The sequence below is a fragment of the Triturus cristatus genome, chromosome 1_1 (assembly GCF_964204655.1).
Source record: "Triturus cristatus chromosome 1_1, aTriCri1.1, whole genome shotgun sequence".
In the NCBI taxonomy this organism is placed as follows: domain Eukaryota; kingdom Metazoa; phylum Chordata; class Amphibia; order Caudata; family Salamandridae; genus Triturus; species Triturus cristatus.
In genome coordinates this window covers 557,692,306-557,713,053 of record NC_140579.1, presented here as the reverse complement: position 1 = coordinate 557,713,053, position 20,748 = coordinate 557,692,306, and positions in this window count along the sequence as shown.

The window sequence follows — 20,748 nt, the reverse complement described above, 5'->3', positions numbered from 1 at the left end:
CTGCCTAATATAAAGAGCCCCCATCTGTGGTATGTAGTAACAAGTTGGCAGAGACAGACACTTAGTTCTGATGCGTGTGAGGTATTTTACCTGAAGAGCGAAGTGCATGCATAGACAGGTTGCCCATGCAACAAGTCCAAAACGGCCCGCTTGGCATCCTCTGCTCCTTTTCATAATAATGCCTCATTGACTTCACCCTTTCAAGTCAAGCAGAGATACACTTATGCAAGTAACCTTTATTAATAATCTGGGCTTGGGTGGGGCTTTTGGCATCCGAGCAAGTATTCTCTCCAACCATCCACTTCATTAACACTCTTAAGTGTGGGTCACTGTACCAGACTGTCACCCCAGGAGATGATGTAAACAGTGGTCCAGCGTTTGCTCCTGGTGCAAGGTGGTAATAGGGGCGGGATGAAATGTCATCTAATAATCTCTGCCAATTATCAGTTTGAAAACGCTCTCCATTATGATTTTTTTTGCCTTTGACTGGTGCCAGCGTCTGAATCTTGCTTCCAAATACTAGTCAGTCGAGTTATTTGCAAAGCACAGCTTCTGGGAACGAGCTTAATGACAGCTGCTGGAACTGATGGCATGCCAGGAAGGACAAAAGCGTCACTGCAATTCAAATTAAAAATATGTTGAGGACAGGCAGACAGCAGAACCTCATAACATTTTTAGGTCTAGCAATGTACAAGATGTTAATATATATATATATATATATATATATATATAGAGATATACACAAATTTCTCAATTCACAACCCGATGATAGGAAAATCAAGAGGCGGCACACCAGGAAACGGCACAACAGATTTATTGTGCACCAAACTTAAGGACGACACGTTTCGGCGTTAGCCTTTGTCAAGTAACTTCCCATACTTCCATTCCCTATAGAAATAGACTTAACGGTTCATGGACATAGAAGATATCTATCCGGACATAAGAGAAATTCATGCATTTCTACAATGTGCAATACACAATACATTCATTAAGACAGCTATTATAATATCACTGCTTCATGAGTATACCCATAGAAATATCCTATATTACATTATGAATTAATCGTTGCACACATTCCAACAGATCCGTCGGTCACGCCCGTCCACGGTGTCTCAGTGTGAAGGGCTATCTGTGGGGACTGGGGGTCCGTGTCGCAAAACGAGGGTCGTTAGCCTCCCGCATTTCCCCGACGCGTGAGATTACTGTGCCTCTGCTCGATACGCAATAAGAAGCTGAAACACGGCTTTGGGAACAGACGTGACTGACACGGTTAGAGATAGAGATACAACTGTGAGCGTCAGGAAACAGTTGAAGTATGCTTGAATGGGAAAACGAGAGGAAAGCAGTGGCTATCTCATTATTTAATGAGGAACAGGACACAATTATCGATAGACCAAGTGGAAGCACAGTAACCACCAGGGTTGAGTCATCCATTAAGTAGAAGCTGTCTTTGTTGGAAAAGCTGAGTAAACCTGAATTCAATAAATGGTAGGAGGTAGCCTCCTCGACTAACTACTCAGAGGTTGGACGAGTGCCAAGACGCCTCAGGATAACGATTGTCCCTACCTATGACAATCCTAATCAAGATTTGTTAACAGATGGGCGCAATTTATGGCAAAGACATGTAAGGGCATGTTAGAGATGCTCATCAAATATGCGCAGATTGATCTAGAAACAACAAGAAAGAAATTAATAACACTAAGAGCCGAGCTAGAAAAAAATCAAAAGCGACAAGGCAGTGGAGGAATTCATGAAAACATTGCCCAAGAAATTAAAAGAATACGAAGAAACTATCAAATTAAAGAAACAGCGAACATTTCTAAGGGATAAACGAGATTACGCTGAAGGACGTATCTTGACTTATGCCAAAAGATACGACTCGGCATGGAGGAATATCAGAGCCATACACACTGACCAAAAGGGTGAAACTTTTTCGACTGGATCAAGCTCGGACATCAGCACAGACTCAGAGGAGCGTAGTGTGGGGGCCCCTTTAGGGGCACGGCCACTAACCTTCCTCCACGAGTTCCAAATCTGAAAGCAGAAAAAGGAGCAAAATCAAGTGAGCAAACCCCAAACGAGGGGGCAAACAAGAGGCAGAGGTCCAAAAGGAGGCAGAGGATGAGGGATAAGAAACGACGAAGACTTAAGAAAGAAAAAACATAGAAAACTGGAATATATGACTGGTGGAATTCAGGATTCCATGACCAACAAGTCAGTCATGAGTTTATCATCAAGAACATTAACGGAAGCGGAAATATCTGTTTTACAATTGGGTCTATCCTTTTGTCCCAGCAACAATTTAAATTATACGGACACACACATTGATTTGTTCCTTTACATTCGCAAGTTGAAATTGATTAAGCTTTATGAAACATGTACCAGACCAAAACAATCAACTAATATAGTGCATAAGAGAATCCTTTTCAAACTCTTACTTACAGTTTTCAAATCCTTGAAAAATATAGGTCCCAAATACCTCGTTAATCGTTTCATTCATTATGATCCCGTACGATGCCTGCGATCCTCAGGGGCCAACCTTGCTAAGATCCCGAGGTACAAATATAAAACTAGGGGTGGAAAAACCTTCACAGTCCTAGCAGCAAGGGCTTGGAACAAACTGCCCGTAAATCTTAGACTGACCGAGACCGAGTGTCTCTTTAGGAAACAACTGAAGACCTGGGTTTATCAGCAATCTGATACCTATGTGTTGGCAGCTATTTAGATCTTTCACCACTTGTCCCCTATACGCATGCTCAGCGCCAAGATGCTCCCTTCGGAGCGAAAGATTGCGCTTTACAAATATCTAAATACAAATACAAATACAAATACAAATATGGCATCAGAATGTCCCAGTACCTCAGGCCTACGGATACAGCACATGGAGCTCTTAAAAATCATGCAGGAACTCGAAATGGGTGAAAATCATGAGACAAGTGAGCATCCAATGCTGGAATCTTGTGAAGTCACGAATAAGCAATTCAAACATCGTGGGCTAAAAATGAAGTCAAGATACAATCCAAATGTCCCTTACGATAATATAGAGGCATACAGTTCGGCAGTCATCACGGAGCTGAAAAAGATACGAAAAAAACTTGTAATTCCAATTGGTACAATCTATCTAAAAAACAAAGAGAAGCCATCAATGCCTTAGAAAAGGACCCTAATATTGTGATCAAGCCCTCCGATAAGGGGGGTAATGGTGTCATTATCAATGCTACAAGTTACAAGGCTGAGGCTATGAGGCAGTCATCCAATGAGACCTGCTACGAGTTGATCAATTGGGAGACATACAAACAAAGAATCCAGGAATATCATGGACTTTTAGGTAACTGGTATCATCAGGGACTATTAGATACCGATGAATACAGATTTCTAAGAACGGAGAAACCACGAATACCGTGCATTTATTTTCTCCCGAAAATATATAAAAATGCCACCTCTCCACCAGGGCGTCCGATAGTCTCCTCCAATGGGGGACTATTGGAGAACACATCAATATTTCTGGACCTGTTTCTATCTAAGTATGTATTGAATTTGAGATCATACTGCAAAGACAGTGCAGACGTTCTTCGCAGAATACATGATGTCCAGTGGGAAGAAGGTTATTTGATGATCGGATTGGATGTGTGTTTCTTTACACATGTATCGACCAAGTCAAGGGAGTGGCTGCATGTATGGATTTTTTAAAGAGTAGGCATATTGACTATTGGGAACACAATGATATGTTGGAAACCATGATGCTCTTCTGTTTGCAACAGAATATCATTCTCTTTGAAAAATCCGTGTACCAGCAACGATCCGGCACAGCCATGGGCATATGTTTTGCCCCCAGCCTAGCAAATGTATTCCTAGGCTGGTGGGAGGAACAAACAGTTTGGACCAAAAGGTTGGAGCAGTATAATGATCACATACTTGTATGGGTCAGGTATATTGATGACCTATTCCTTATATGGAATGGTCCGGAAACCCTAGCGAGGGAATTCATTGAAGAATTGGAAGCTAATGATTTGAACTTACAATTCACTCACGTCATCAGTTCAAATTATTGCGAGTTTCTGGACATAGCGGTAGAGGTAGTACAGGGTAAAATCACAACACGCCTCTTCCGCAAGGAAACCGCAGGCAACACGGTGCTGCATGCGGCCAGTCACCATCCCGTTCCCCTAGTACAGAGTATACCCTATGGGGAATTACTGAGGGCTCGCCGCAACTGCAGCACAAATGAGAACTTCCAGAAAGAAAAACAGGACATAGTGACCCGTTTCAGAGAGAGAGAATATAAGGAAGACACTCTAACCAAAGCAATGGAGAAAGTGAGAAATCTTACACAGCAAGAGTTGCTATTTAAACCATCCAATAGTGCAGCTAAGAAAGGTACACAAGGTAATGGTGAAGCACCCAGAATGATAACTCAATTCAGCAGAGGGGCATGGGCCCTTCGTAAGATAATGAAAAGACATTGGAATCTTCTAGCAGCAGACCCCATAATAAGCAAACGCATAGGAGCCGGGCCACAGGTTACCTACAAACGAGCCAGGTCCCTACGGGACCGTCTAGTTCATAGTTATCCTCTGGAAGAAACAGGCTCCCAATGGCTCAGAGCTCCCAATGGGCTTACTACATGTGGAACATGTAAGGCGTGTCGTAACGGAAAAAATAGTAAAGACTACGTAACAGGCACCAATGAAGTTAGGACAATCAAACAGGCCATCAATTGTAATAGCGAATTTGCTGTCTATGTGCTGGAGTGTCCTTGTGGCCTCCGGTACTTAGGCAGCACCAAGCTTTCCCTCAAATTAAGAATACTGCAGCACTTACGTGCCATCACGAATCATGATCACAACTATCCTGTGGCATGACATTATACTGAATGCCACAGAGGTAACAATAGTAGCTTACAGTTCTTTGGGATTGACAGGATCCCCAAACAAATACGAGGGGGAGATCGAGAAAGATGCCTTAGGATTCTTGAGTCTAAATATATTATTGATCTAAACTGTAAGGTTCCCATAGGGCTCAATGGTTGCGAGGAGCTTGCCACACACATTGGTCAATAGTGCTCATGGCCACGGATTTATACTGACTCTCTTGTTCTGTCTATTTCAGATTTTAACTTAGTTTAGGTACTCAATGGTCCTCTTTCAGGGTAAACACAGTTTTAAAATGTAAAATAAAGGCAGGAAGTTGTATTATGCAATATAATTCCTATTTAGGAATAATGAGTTAGCGCCAACCACAATTGTGGAGCTATACTTAGGAACTCGCAAGGGTTTTTACTGTGCATACCCCGTCCCGCCCGTTTTTCCTACTTATCACACATCACGGGTGAAAGGACACTCACTCACCACAGTCCTATTCTAATTTTGCACACTTTGCACCTAATGAAAGGAACAATACATACGTCAACAATGAAATGTATAGATCACTTATTAATAGCAATAGGCACTTAGCACAAGGGGAGTGGCATTATGGCTAATATCAGAGAGTTGATTTACTTATGACACAGCATTTTCATTCAGAACTCCCTATTACTATTGTGGATATGACGGGGCATTATTATTGTACTGACCACTGATACGCGCTGATGCACACAAAAGCAAATTTCAGCTGCACACGGCGCGTTCCTTCCACAATAGTATCGTCTGGTCAGGGCGGCACTGATTTCGTCTATATATATATATATACAATTTTGTATGCATACAAATCACGATATGACCAGATTTAATTTAATGCAGGGTAATCCATATGGAAGATATATGAATATGCTGCAATTGCCTCCAACTCTTCTATGTCTAGCAACGGTTGGGATATTTTTTATGGACGGGCGTGACCGACGGATCTGTTGTAATGTGTGCAATGATTAATTCGTAATGTCATATAGGATATTTCTATGGGTATACTCATGAAGCAGTGATATTATAATAGCTGTCTTAATGAATGTATTGTGTATTGCACATTGTAGAAATGCATGAATTTCTCTTATGTCCGGATAGATTTCTTCTATGTCCATGAGCCGTTAAGCCTAATTCTATAGGGAATGGAAGTATGGGAAGTTACTTGACAAAGACTAATGCCGAAATGCGTTGTCCTCAAGTTTGGTGCACAATAAATCTGTTGTGCCGTTTCCTGGTGTGCCCCCTCTTGATTTTCCTACCATCGGGTTGTGAATTGAGAAATGTGGAGATAACGAAGTCGCTAATATCCTCAATAGCTCTCTTCGCTGGTGTGGCGCTACTTTCAGCTGTGCGTTGCCTTGCGGTTGAGCCAAACCGCTGTAATATATTTCAACCCTTTCCCGTAGGAAAGGAAACAGGTCGCACTCCGGTAAGTCATTTCAAAGTATTATCCAATGTTTATTTCGCAAGTTCACCCATTATGGAAAACAAAACCAACGCGTTTCGATCTTCCCTGAGATCTTGATCACGGTTACGCCCCTCACAAACGTGGAAACTACCAAGCGATCGTAGCTTTGTTTTGTGTAATTTATGTGGCACTCTAAGTTTTGAGTTTTTGGTTTTGACCTACACTGGCTTCCCCTTAGTGTTGAGACAAAGTTATACTTCTTTGTTGAGCTCTGAGGGCAAAACACCTGTCAGAAGTCGCTCTTATTTATTCCAGATTCCAGATTGGCGTGGATAGTATTTTACTAACCCAAATATTTAATACTGTGCCTGGAGTGGTAAAATACATTTGGCATTTTTTCAGCTCGGTATGGATAGCACTTGCTGATCCTGGGCTTAAAGACTTTACTGTAAAATGGCAAAAGGCTTTGTCGCTTTTCTAGCTAATCCTATGCTTAAGAACTCTCCTAGAATACAGGCATTTGATGTGGGCAGATTTAGAGTGTCGCTGGTGATGCAGATGTGCTCCAGTAAGATCAAGTCTCTGCCTAAACCTCAGAACTACCCAGATTGCAGAGAGAGATAGATATGTGTGTGTGCTATACATACTTACAAGGACTTTCAGACAGCCCTCTCCATCCATTTGTGTTGTAGGGTCATTCACATTTTGCTTTCATGGGACACTGACTTTGAGTGGCACATTCTGCTCTTGCACAAAGTCCATATTCTAACAATAACTAGTACTTTTTAGTGTATGGAACAGCTGGTGCAATGTGTGGTTTCTTATAAACATAATATATATACATTTTGGCATTTAGCTAATGCTCATTTTCATACAATGTATGCCTTCCTGCAAATCACATTCACAAACAAAAACAATCCTTGGCAAAACCAAAGTACATCAACCAATGGCAGGCATATTTGCATTGCCAATGCTTATTTTACCTATGTCTTTCCTACTCAACAAGAGACTGTTCTTTTCACTTAAGCTCTCAAAAAGTGGTCAATAATTGTGCAATAACTTTTTGCTACAAATCTTTAGGGTTGCATAATGATCTTTTTACTTATAGGTCAAGCCACACAATCTCCAGGTAAAGGGAGTAGAAGAATGACCTTCCTAATGAATATTAATTTGATAGGTTGCTATTTGCGACTCTCGGTGGTTGGTTACAAACACAGGGATGGTGTCCTGTAAGGAACAGCAAACCACCACTGCTGCATTAACATTGCAAATCAGGATCTTTTTTATAAAGCAGCTTTTCTTCCTTGAAAAAACATCCCAGTTTAAAGGACATTAGGGGAAGCAGACAGTAATTCACGGACAACTGCCCCCCCCCCCACCCCAACAAGGCTTCCTAACATGTTTTCCAAAGGGGAAGCTGTCCAATGATGGCCCCTTCCCCTTTACAAATCGGTTACCACCTCATCTGATTAGTTTCTACATTTCAGTAGTTTCCAACCACAATCACCGTTGCAACTCATTGCATATCTCATTGTAACTCAAATATAAGTGAGGGAGCCCCTTTTATGACCCCTTCTATTTATGATTTGAAGTAAGTCATAAAATTCATTTTGCAATTTGGAAAGGCTTGACAGGCTTACAAAATGGGTATGATACATGGCAAGGCACCATTTTCCAGTTGCAAGCTCTGTGATTTTGCGAATCGTAAGGCTTGGACTGCAACATGGTTTCATACATCTGGTCCATTGACCTTTAACGCACATCTATTACTCTGTTGTATTAGCAAATCTGAGGTCCTCCCCAGCACTTTCAGTGGCTGGCATTTTGATTTATAGACCCCCGACACTACAGCTGGCCACCTTCCTGCACTTTGTGACATTATTGCAGAGCTGTCCTTAAAGCATGCCAATTTCGCCGTCCTTGGAGATTTCAATGTCTATATGGACAATGTCAAATGTCCCAAGGCTTCTCAATTGGCAGACACACTGAAGGGTCTAAATCTGATACAAATGGTGTCCCGCTTCGTCCTTGACAGCGCTTTCGATATTCCTGCAACATTGTATCCAGCAGAGTTGATTTTCGTAGTTCCTTGCTCACGCTGAGCCTCCGCTGCTGGTTCTAGCCGTTGCTGTGGGGAAGGGAGGAAGACTACATCACCCAGGCGCCCTCTGCTGTCTCCACCTGCGGCTAGGGCCGCCCATCCGATCCTCCCGCTCACTGCCCCTACAAGAAACCTCGCGGAACCCGCTGGCGCGGGTCCCGCTTCGTCCTTGACAGCGCTTTGGATATTCCTGCAACATTGTATCCAGCAGAGTTGATTTTCGTGGTTCCTTGCTCACGCTGAGCCTCCGCTGCCGGTTCTAGCCGTTGCTGTGGGGAAGGGAGGAAGACTACATCACCCAGGCGCCCTCTGCTGTCTCCACCTGTGGCTAGGGCCGCCCATCTGTTCCTCCCGCCCACTGCCCCTACAAGAAACCTCGCGGAAACCCCCTGGCGCGGGTCCCGCTTCGTCCTTGACAGCGCTTTGGATATTCCTGCAACATTGTATCCAGCAGAGTTGATTTTCGTGGTTCCTTGCTCACGCTGAGCCTCCGCTGCTGGTTCTAGCCGTTGCTGTGGGGAAGGGAGGAAGACTACATCACCCAGGCGCCCTCTGCTGTCTCCACCTGTGGCTAGGGCCGCCCATCCGATCCTCCCGCCCACTGGTTGTATAACTACCCATTACTTCTTCCACAGCGCGGAACGCGTGCGGGAACGAGCCCGGGAGAAGCCCGGGACAAGGGCGGGCCCTCTGTGGCCCTCAGAGGCCCGAGACCCTGGTCTTCGTGAACTGACCCCTCTTTTTTAAAGTAACAAGTGAGACTTTAATTCTTTTTAACATTTATGTATAGTCGCATTGCAACTTAAACACGTATTGTTTCTATTTAGGATGTCTAAGGCTAAAAATGATAAAACTGCAACGGGCGATAGTACTATTGACAATTACATGGTTAAAAAAGTCACACAGATCAACAGTGAACGTCGGGTATCTCTAGGGAAAGGGCCCCCCGCAACAGCACTGGTTGAGACGCCGCCTCTGATAGTGATGGTCGCTGAGGGAGAGGCCAGCGTCAATGGTGCTGCTAGAGAAAACCCGGTCACACCGATTGTGGTAAGGGCTGAGGTCCATTTAGAACACCAAGATACATCCAGTGAGGATTTGGAGGAAGTTCCGCCAGCTATAAGGCCGGTACGCAACTGTAGGCGAATACAGATAAAAGGGGGTGGGAAACAGAAGAAAAAAACTACTGCTGTAGATTCTGCTATTGTTAATGTCCCACTTAATAATCCCTTTGTGTTTACTGGAAACGAGGAGAATAACTTAAATGCTAATATTGCACAACTGATTGCCCTCATAAAAAACCTCAAGTCTAAATTGGAATCTAAGGTAGAGGAGGCTATCAGACCTTTAACCACCAAGATAGACACTCTAACAGCTGAGGTGTCCAGGCTTGGTGGCCTGGTTTCTTCGTACCAGGCTGCAGTTACTGGATTAAGGGATAACCCTGGGGAAGGCAGACAGGCAGGGATGGTGCGGGGAAAAGCTCAGTTAAATTCCATTAATACGACGGCAGTACCTACCACCGTGAGTAGTGCACCAATACAAGCAACCACACCAGCCACCCAAGTAACAATGGATCCACAGATTCAATCTAACCCTGTTTCAAGACAGGGAACAGATAGCAGGCCGTACAGGAGTAAACGCTATCTGAACCTACCGCCTGACTGTGCGCCATTTTTGGTAGTCCTAACTAATGTCCCACCCTGCGGTACTCATCCTGCCTCACCCTATGACGAGTCTCATGCCTCACTTAAAAACAAAACAGTGTCATGGCTCAATAAAAACTGTGGCTTTCCAATTGCATATTCTGATCAGATAGTGGCAGTCAGGCGGGTGAACTGGGTGGGCCCATCGAAAAAATGGGAAGCGGAGACTGCATTGTTGTGAACTTCAAATATCCCCAACATGTGGCCACCGCTCTTTTAAGAACTTCGTCACTGATATATACTGAGAGCAGTATATGTGTTCGACCTTTGGGGTACTTCTATGCCCATCTCTGTCATAACTCCTCCCAACAAAGGTTGTTTAGTTCAGTGGCTGAAACTCAGACCCAGGTCATGGACACCCGCTTTCAGTATAATATTGTTAACCCGAGGGGATTTGGAAACGTTACCAACACACAGAATAGACCTAATTTTTTGGCCCAACCTAATTCTGGGTTTAACATCAACACACAGAACAGGTACGACCTTCTATCTGGCCTGGACATGTGTGACTGACATGAGATCCCTGTGGGTCAGGGCATCCCAATCTCAGATGAATTGGTACCTATTGTAAACTCACAGGATAAAAACTGTGGCAGCAATGTTGTCTCGTGGAACATTGCGGGGTTGGCTGCAAAAATGGCAGACATAAATAGGGTCAACTACATTAAGCAATTCAAAGTTATCTGCCTACAAGAGACATGGCTGGCTGAATGTGATCTTTTTCTAGAAGGGTACAAGGCCTTCTATGTCCCGGCCACACCATCATTAAGAGGCAGACCTAAGGGTGGACTGGTGATTTTTGTTTCTATCCTTGTTACCTGTAATATCAGTAGAATTGATGCAAACGATCCTGGTATGATGGGTTTGGTTTTAAATGGGGAACACTGCCGAGTATGTTTAGTGAATTTTTATAATGCTGCCAATGTCACTTTAGTATCTAACTCCGTATCTGTCCTGCATGCTTTTCTCACTTCCTCTCTAAAGGATTTTAATCACAACCACATGATTGTGGGGGATCTCAATGTCCACATGTGTGGAGACCCTCTGCACAAATGCATAAATGATTTAAGTTGTGAGCGTATGGAGGGACTCCACCTGGATCACACAATGGCTGGGGAACTATGCAATGCTCTCCTTGATAACCTGGACCTCTCCCTGGCCATGACACTTAGGGATCCATGTAAATGTTTTGATACTCCCACCTTTAAGGGGCATGGGAGGGGCACCTTTATTGATCACATGCTGTTGTCAGCGACACTGCTGCCTTTTTTAGATTCATTTGATATTGTCTCAAGCGAATTCAGTGACCATAATCCTTTAACAATCCGTCTGAAGGGACCTTGGTTTACTAAGGAAAGACAGATATGTAACTCCGGGAGGCTGGCCACCACAGATGGGAGGCGGCGACTTAAATGGTCAATGGTGACTCCAGATTTACTGTATTAAAACATTGCAGACACATGTACTGAGGATATTGTGAACTGTACTCAGGTGGGGGCAGACCCACGACGGGTTCTCACTGCTTATCAAAATCTGTCGGAGAAGTTGTCAGAACTGATGTTGGTTCCAATAAAGATGAGTGTGGAAAAATGTGGGCCAAGATGGTTCAATCATGATTGCTCCAAAGCTGCTCGTAACCTCAGGCTAGCACTGGCAGCCATTCCGAGAGTGCAGGAAAATGTCAAACTGCGCCATAGAGAATATAAGTCCATTCTTAAATCCCATAAGGAGTCGCTAAGAGTAGAAGCGTGGAATGAGTTACTTGATCCCTCTACCTTAAAATCCAGCACCAGATTTTGGACAATAATTAAAAAACCATTCCTGGTAGAAGACCCGGGTAATGGTCTGGATTGTTGTATTACCAAGGAAGAGTGGGAACTTCACTTCAAACAATTATACTCTTCTGGGTTACCTGTTACAACTGAGAAATTGCTTGATGCCAGGGGAGGTGCTATTAGGTTTACTAATGGTGAAGTTATGGTGGCCATTGAAGGACTTACTGCTAGAAAAGCCCCAGGGCCTGATGGGATCCCCCCAGACTTGTATAAGTCTGATCCACACTTTTGGGCGCCCATCCTGGCTGCAGTATTTAATGCAGCTGCCAAAGTGGGCTGTCCTATCTCCTGGGGACTATCAACGATTGTTCCCGTTTTTAAAAAAGGAGATAAGGGCAGTCCTCACTGCTACCGGCCAATCTCATTAATTGACTCCATGGTCAAAATTATGGGGAGAATTCTACTCCAGAGAATAACATGCTGGGCGACTGAAAATAACATCATGTCGATTTCTCAGTATGGTTTCTGTGGGGGGCGCTCCACCATAACCCAGTGCCTTAACCTCTTCCTTGTATTGAGCAAATATACCACTGTACAGAGGGGAACTGTTCATCTTGCCTTCATGGACCTTTCTTCAGCCTTCGACTGTGTTAACAGGGGGGGGCTGTGGAGGTCCATGAGGGAGAAAGGTGTGGATCCAGGGATAGTCGACTTTCTGGTGGATATGCACAGTAATACCAGTGCTAACCTCAGATATTCTGCAAACGGGGACACCACTGGTACTTTTGACATAAAGAAGGGAGTGCGTCAGGGTTGCATTCTTGCCCCCTTCCTTTTTAATTTGTATATTAATGATTTAGGGGCATATGCATCAACATTGGCATTTGCGATTCCTTATTAGCGAAAAATAAGGATTCGCTAATAAGGAATAGCAAAAGGCTATGCATGTAGGAATCGCTATTCAAATAGCGATTCCTTAACTTTCCTTAATTGCTACTAGCAAATTGCGAGTAGCAATTAAGGAATGCCATCCCAATCATTCCTATGGGCCTCCAGGCCCATTGGAATGAATTGGAGATTGCATGAGCAAATAGCGAGTACCAGTAGGTTTTCGCAAATTGCTCATGCAATTTCAAGGGTGCAAGGGTGTCAAAATGACACCCTATTGCACCCCTGAAATTGATATGTGCACATATGTTGCACACACACATGCTCTAAGGGCATGTGTGTGCGCAACATGAAACTTTGAAAAATGCACAAAAGTGCATTTTTCAAACTTTTAGCAAATTACCATGCAGTTCATCTTCATGGTAATTTGCTCCCCCTATTAGCGAATTCGCTAATTTTTTTACTTTCATGCATTGCATTTAAGGAATCCCAAATTGAGATTCCTTAAATTAAGGAATCTCAATTTGGGATTCCTTAAATACTATCGCTATTTAAGGAATCGCTATTTAAGGATTCCTTAAATAGCGATTTTTGCTTTTGGGTTGATGCATTGGGATTGGGTATTTTTAACTCAATACCGGGAGCTATTAGCGAATCGGTATTTTACCGACTGGATTTTGGCTTGATGCATGAGGCTGTTAGATGATTATCTACAGAATGTACAGGCAGATTGCCCTAGAGTCGGCAGGCGGGGTATTCCAGTTCTTTTATACGCAGACGATGCGGTTTTAATTTCAAGAACGGAGAAGGGACTCCAGGCGCTTTTAAATGCTTTTAACATTTTTATGTCTGACAGAAATCTATTGGTCAACAACTCCAAATCATATATAATGCATATTGGCCATAAACCCAAAAAGAATTTTACTTTTAAATTGGATGATGTCCCAATACCAGTCACAGAAACTTTCTCATATCTTGGTGTCCTGTTTGATACCAAGCTTAACTGGGGTCCACACCTGGCCAAAAAGAAAGGTGAACTGATAAGGGCTAATGCTTCTGTTTTTAACTTTGCGACAAAACTGGGTAAGAAGCTAACTAACGCAATGATTAAGCTTTACAATGCCAAATCTGTTGCTACAGCTGCATATGGTAGCGAATTCTGGGGATATGTGGCTGGAGAACAGTTGCAGGTTGTCGAAAACAATTTCCTAAAACGTTTACTTTGTGTCCCCATCAGTACACCCAACTTGACAGTACATGAAGAACTGGGAACCCAGTATCTAAGTGATATTTTTTCCTTAAGGCCTCTGATCTGTTGGGTGAAACTGTGGATAAATCAGGACATACCTCTTACCCATTTGATTGTAAGAGATCTTACATCTCAGGACAAACACATGCGTGTCCCCTGGTTAAAATATCTGAAAACCTGCTTTTCCAGGCTAGGCTGCCTGAATTTGTTTGAAAATCCTAGCGGAATTGTAAAGGGGGATATAACAGCAATCAAACAAGCCTTCTATAAGGACAAGTTGGCTCAAAGGGAAAATGAGGAGCTTATGAAACCAAGAATTAGGAAATATGTGATGTTAAAAACTTGTGAAAGCATGGAGCCATATTTAATGAGTAATTTCACCTCTCATGAGAAATTCTTGTTGACTAGGTTTAGATTTGACATCATCTTTTAATTCGACTGAAGTCAGACATTTTTAATAAGGTTACAGCACCCTGTGGCTGCGACGGGAAGTCTCCTCAGGATATGCTGCATTTTATGTTTTTATGTAGGTTTTATGAATATCCCCGCAAACGTTATCTTGTTGCACTCTTAAGGAAACTTAATTTTAACCAAATTAAACCTGCCTTTTTCTATTTGCAGCTTTTGTACAGCGATAGTGTCTTACAGGTCAAAGAATTTTTAAAATTAACCGTCAAATTAAGGAATTGCCTAGACCAATGATGTTGTACTTACTATCTGCATTTTACCATGTATCTGGATTAAGTTATTGGCAATGGGCTACGTGTAATATGATTCCTGTATGTGACTATGAATTATTGTAATAGTATGAATAATGTTTTTAATTGTACTGTATATATGTGCACTTTTATGGTGTGAAATATAACCAAATAAAGTCTCTATTGAATTGAATTGAATTGATACAAATGGTGTGTGACCCTACTAATGTAGCAGGACGTATGCTAGATTTTATTTTTACTAATAACCCCAATTTGAAAGTTGAGGCTCCACTACTACTAACCTGGTCAGACCACCTTTTAGTCCCTTTCAGCTTGATAGACAGATCTTCTGGCATTAGTGCCAGTTCATCATTCGTTACAAGCAGAAATTGGACGAAGGTTTCCCCAGATTCTGTGGGTTCTGAGCTACTAAACAATCCCCCTCAACTGACTGGAGGCCCCAGCAGTGATGTGGTTATCTTTAACCGCTTCGTCACCCACGCCTTTGACAGAATTGCACCCTTTAGGACTGCAAAATAAACCAGGGCAAAACCCTTTGCTCCCTAGTTTACTATGGAATTTCAAGGCGAAAAAAGCTTATGCAAGAAGCTCGAACGTGCTTGGCACAAATTATATAATCCCTCAGCCAAGTGCGCCTACAGAGCGGCGTTAAAAAAATTCATGGGCTGAAACGTAAATCCATTAGGGACTTCTTTGCGCTTCAAATCAGTTCATCTGAGAACGCAGCCAAAGAGATCTTTAAGATTGTTCAAAGTTTTCTCAGACCTAAGGCTCTGGACAGCATCATAGCCCCTTCAGCTACCCTTTGTGAGGATCTATCAACCTTCTTCCAGGAGAAAATACAACTCATTTACCCTTCCTTCCCTCTAGTTGAGCCTTCAACTTCCCTATAGCCCTCCTCGGATCCGTGTAGCATCTGGACCCAATTTCGCCCGTTCTGCCCAGAGGCTTCTCGGACAGAACTAGACAATTGTAAATCAGGTTCTCTGGGCGACCCCTGCCCGGCTACATTTTTTAAAGCACTTGCCCCTTGGATGAACCCCCATCTAAATCTAATATGGAACTCCTCCTTGAATATGGATATCTATCCCGCTGCCTGGAAATCGGCTCATGTACTGCCCATTCTGAAGAAACCTGATGCCGATCCAGCTGAACTGAAGAATTTCAGGCCAATCTCCCTCTTATCAACTCCTGCCAAAGTTCTGTAGAAAGAAGTCCAGAAGCAACTCTCCAACTTCTTGGAATCCAACAACTGCCTCCATGACTCTCAATCTGGCTTTAGATCCGGATATAGCATGGAGACAGCTCTGTTGGAAGTTGCGGATATTGTACAGGTATTTAGACCAGGGCAACTCCGCAATGTTCGTGCTGCTAGACTTATCCGCAGCTTTCGATACAGTGTCTCATTGGATTCTGCTGGAGAGACTTAAGCATTTGGGAGTTAGTGGAACCACATATACCTGGTTCCAGTCGTTTTTGGAGGGCAGTTCCCAGCAGGTCCTTCTTCATCCCTACGTCTCCTCAGCGAAACCCCTCGCATGTGGGGTTCCCCAGTGGTCGGCTCTGAGTCCTATGTTATTCAACGTCTATCTGACCCCCTCGCAACTTTAGTTGAGCAATGAGGTGTTAAAGTGGTATCCTACGCTGACGATACCCAATTGGTGTTCTCTTTTAGAGAACAATCGGAGGCAGATTTTGTCAAATTTAAGCTTTGCCGGACTAATATCTCAGCTTGGATGACAAATAGCTTCTTGATATTAAATGCCGACAAGACTGAGGTATTGTTTTTCAATCAATCTGCTCCTCTGTCTTCCGAGCTTTGGTGGCCGTCAGAGCTCAACCCTCTGACGATTCCAGTAGATTCAGCCAGGAATCTGGGGTTCAAATTTGATACGTCCCTGTCTTTCAAGGCCCAGATTTGTCAAGTCTCCTCAGCATGTTTCTGGAAGTTGAGAGCCCTGCGGAGATTTCTTCTTCTCCTGCCTATGGGTTTCCGGAAGACGGTGGTCCACGCGCTCTTTACATCCCAGCTGGACCACTCTAACAGTCTTTATATTGGTCTACCGGCATACTTGATCCATAAACTGCAGATTATCCAGAATGCGGCGGCCAGACCTATTAGGAATGTTACATTCTGTCACCACATCTCCCCTCACCTGCATAGCCTCCACTGGCTGCCTGTCAGAAGGAGAATTGAGTTTAAGGCTCTGTCTATTGCCTTCAGAGCCACCAGAAATCAGGGCCCTGGCTACTTGAAACAGAGACTACAGCACTATCACCTTGACAGGACACTTATATCTAATCATCAGAATCTGCTCAGGATTCCCTGCTTCTCAAAGGATAGGTTAGGCGGACGTTTTATCTCAGTGAGAACTGCCTCTCTCTGGAACTCCATGCCTCCCCATCTTCGTAAGCTGGAGTCAGAGCAGGCTCCAGGAAAGTGCTGAAAACTTGGCTGTTTAGCCTCCCGTGGTCTTTCCCCTCTTCCCTTGCTGCCCGTCTGCCTAGTGCCGGGTTACCTCCGTTGGAGGTAGCCGTGCGCTCTATAAATGCCCTATTATTATTATTATTATCTCGATCAGTCACTCAATTGGTATTTTATCTGTCCTTAGTTCAAACACATCATCCAAATTGTAATTACCACGGTGAACTGCATCCATATTAAGATATGCCTGCTGCAATAGACCTTTAGGTATTAAAGATAAGATACTGTGATTGGTGAACAAAATGAATAACACGGACTAAGATAATACGTTTGACTTTACCACTTTAATGGGTATCTTTCCTTTAATGTACTTGATTAGGCAGACCCTAGGCAATATTTTGTTCTTCATCTCTGCATAGGTGCAGATGGGGCATGTGGCAGTTTTTCGTGAATTGTGCTACTTTTGGCTATATGCTGTGGACCACAAGATTTCCTTATTAGAGAGCTCATGACCACCTTCTGAACCCATTCAGGAAAGCAGAGTGAGATCATAATATGTCCCATCAATTCTTCCCAAGCCAGTTTCTGAGACCACTGTTTGCTAGTTTGTACTTTGTGACTGAGGGTACTAGCCCAGTGCAGCCTAACTACCCCACAGATGCAGAAGCAGCAAAAGGTGGAGGAGCGTCGCCCTACTGCGCTCCGAGCAGTTCAAAAAGCAAAAATAAAATGATAACGCAGCATTATTCTCATTTTATTTTTCCTACTGCATTTGCTCAGTTTGTTATGTGCGGGCGGGGCTGGACTCTGTGACGCCAGAGCACTGCAGGGGGAGGAGTGGTGAGCACTTTGTTAGTGCGCATGATTTTTTGTCCAGTATCTTGGGCCGGTCAAACCATCATATGAACTTTGCAGTTCTCCACCTAGGCTGCATTACAGCCTGGGGAAGAACATGCCCAGGCTCCCAATCCCTCACTGAGCGCCAAACAACCGTGCTCAGACCAATCACAATGCTGCACTGCAGCATTGTGATTGGCTTTGGGGAGCCTGGGAGCCCGGGTGCTTCCAGCCGCCTGAACTCCAGACAGGAGGAAGATAAGTAGATGAAGAGGACAGAAGCGAGGTGGTGGCCGACCGTAGCCAGGTAAGTGTTTTATTTTTTTATTTTTCATTCCCCTCACCTCGCTCCACCACCCCCGTCCGGTAGCAGCCACTACTGTGCAGCACAGAGCTCCATAGTGGGTTGGTGTACGGAACCTGTTAGTGTCCCTGGAAAGGAACTATTTTACCATGCTGTGCACACGTCTACAGTGCACACTGTAGCTCAGTAATAGTTCAAGATGGTGCAAGAGTGGCATGTGGCTCAATTTAGTAAAAAAAAAAAAGTCATGGACCCCGATTCATATTTGCTTTTCTCCTGAGATTGCCTCAAAAGCCTCTATGTGCTCATACAGCTAATTATGGAAAACAAGAAAAACTTTGAGGGACAGTTATAATCAATCAATGGCTGAACAGCTGATGAATAATTATTTCTGTCTTGTGATATGGGAGTAGGGCAGGTGGAGTTCAGAGCCAGAGGGGGCCACATATGTTGCACCCACAATGGGAAACCTGTGTGCAGAGTACCCAGAGGTATCCCTGCCAGCTGAACACCAGTGTCCCCTATGTCAGGCGGCAGTGATGGCTAGCACAGATCGGGGGTGGCAGGGCATAGGGTGGGAGGCAAGGAGGCAGAAGGGGGTAAAGTAAAGAAAAAAATACTTACCCTACCTCCTCACCGCACCTCGTCATCTTTCCTCCGCTCCCCAGGAACCAGGAAGCACACCCAGGCTCCCCTGACTAATCACTGTGCTGCAAAGCAGTATTGTGATTGGTCGGAGCGCAGTGGTTTGGCGCTCAGCCAGGGAGTGGGGGCATGTTCTAAATGCAGGCTGTGACACAGCCTGCATGGAGAACATGCAAAGGGTGCATGGCTGTTTGGCCGGCCCAAGAAGGCCGGCCAAACAGTCATTGCTCACTTAGGAGGGTGCCACTACTCCTCCCCTGCTTTGAGAGCAGAACAGAACCGCCAAGACGCAGAAGGAACAAATAAAATGATAATAGCAACGTTATTATCGTTTTATTTTTCCTTTATTTCCACTGCCGAAAGCAGTGGGGCGGTGCTCCTCTGCCTTAGTTTAGGAACCGCCACTGCAAGGCAGCACTGCATCTGTTTATCTGGTTGGTGGGCCAGTGTAGGGTCCTGCTTTGTGATGCTCACCCCTTCAAATGCAGACTCATACAACTGATCGTGGAAAAAAAAGAATTAATCTTGGACTGACGGTTATAATCAACCAATGGCTGAAAATCTGATTAATGCTTGCTAATATAAAATCAACTTCTGCGGCTGTTTGACTTTTAGCTCGTTTCTTGATCAAATTTCCTGTCAAATATTTTCAATCTGAATATAAGGTTTCAGCAAAAGACTTTTTTTAAATACAGTATGGAAGTTTTCTTAGAAATTTGGATAAAGTGTGTCAGAAGATCTCGGCAGAGAATGGCATGCAAAAGCCTTGCTTTAAAGAAACAACCACTTCTTATCACTAGTATAACAACAGGTTTCCTCTGACAACTCTTCAGTTTTAAAAGTGAAAAGACAAGCATGGATGTGCTGGGACACGGCTAGTTACATAATATATGTGAATAAACTCGGATTCAGTATATTTCTACTCTTGTTTTCATCTCTGATCAGTTAGGGATACTTTGGAAATACGCCAGTGTTATTAAACTATACTCCAGTATAAAATTCAGCATACAGAACGTGAGCATGCACTAAACATATCAAGAAGTTGGACAAAGCTAGGACCAGAAAATCAGAGTTTATTAGTGGGGTTTGTACACAACATTAGACACACCAATGACAATAGTTTAAAAATAAAAAGATGTCCTTTTTATGCACAGCAATAAAGTCATAATTATCTTGGCTCACCAACAAAGGAAATACATGTTAAATTTAGCGTGACAAGGAGGTGTGTCTGGTTGTTGGATGACAGACAAGACATGTACCAGGAAAAACAGAACATTGAGCTGAAAGTCACACTGTTGCTGGCAAATTGTGTACAAAACACCAGTGACTCTGCATAGAATGGATTGACTTACATGGCTGTTGCTAGCACTCCGCCACTGTTTTACGTAGTTGCATAGCCTGATAGTCATAAAACTGACACTCACAGGAACATTTAACTAGGCCTGGGCTAAATTTCTGTTCCGCTTGCGGAAATTGAGATAATTGGACATTTTCGCGCTCCGCGGAGAGCGCGAAAATATCAAAATTTCCGCATTCCTCAGCTCAGCGATAATTTGTTTCTTGCTCGCGCTGTAAAATAATACATTCTCGCGCGCGATCGCCTTACCTGAATCCCCGCGTCCGCCGACAAGTTTTCCCGATCCGGTCGCGTTCTCCACGAGATATTGGATTGTTGGTAGCCATTTGCGCTGTCTCGCGACAGTTCGCGCCCGCAGTAATGTCATTGGTCGCGCGATCACGTCTTTCTTCTCGCGATCATGCACCGCGAGAAGAGTGAAAACAAGATGGCCGCG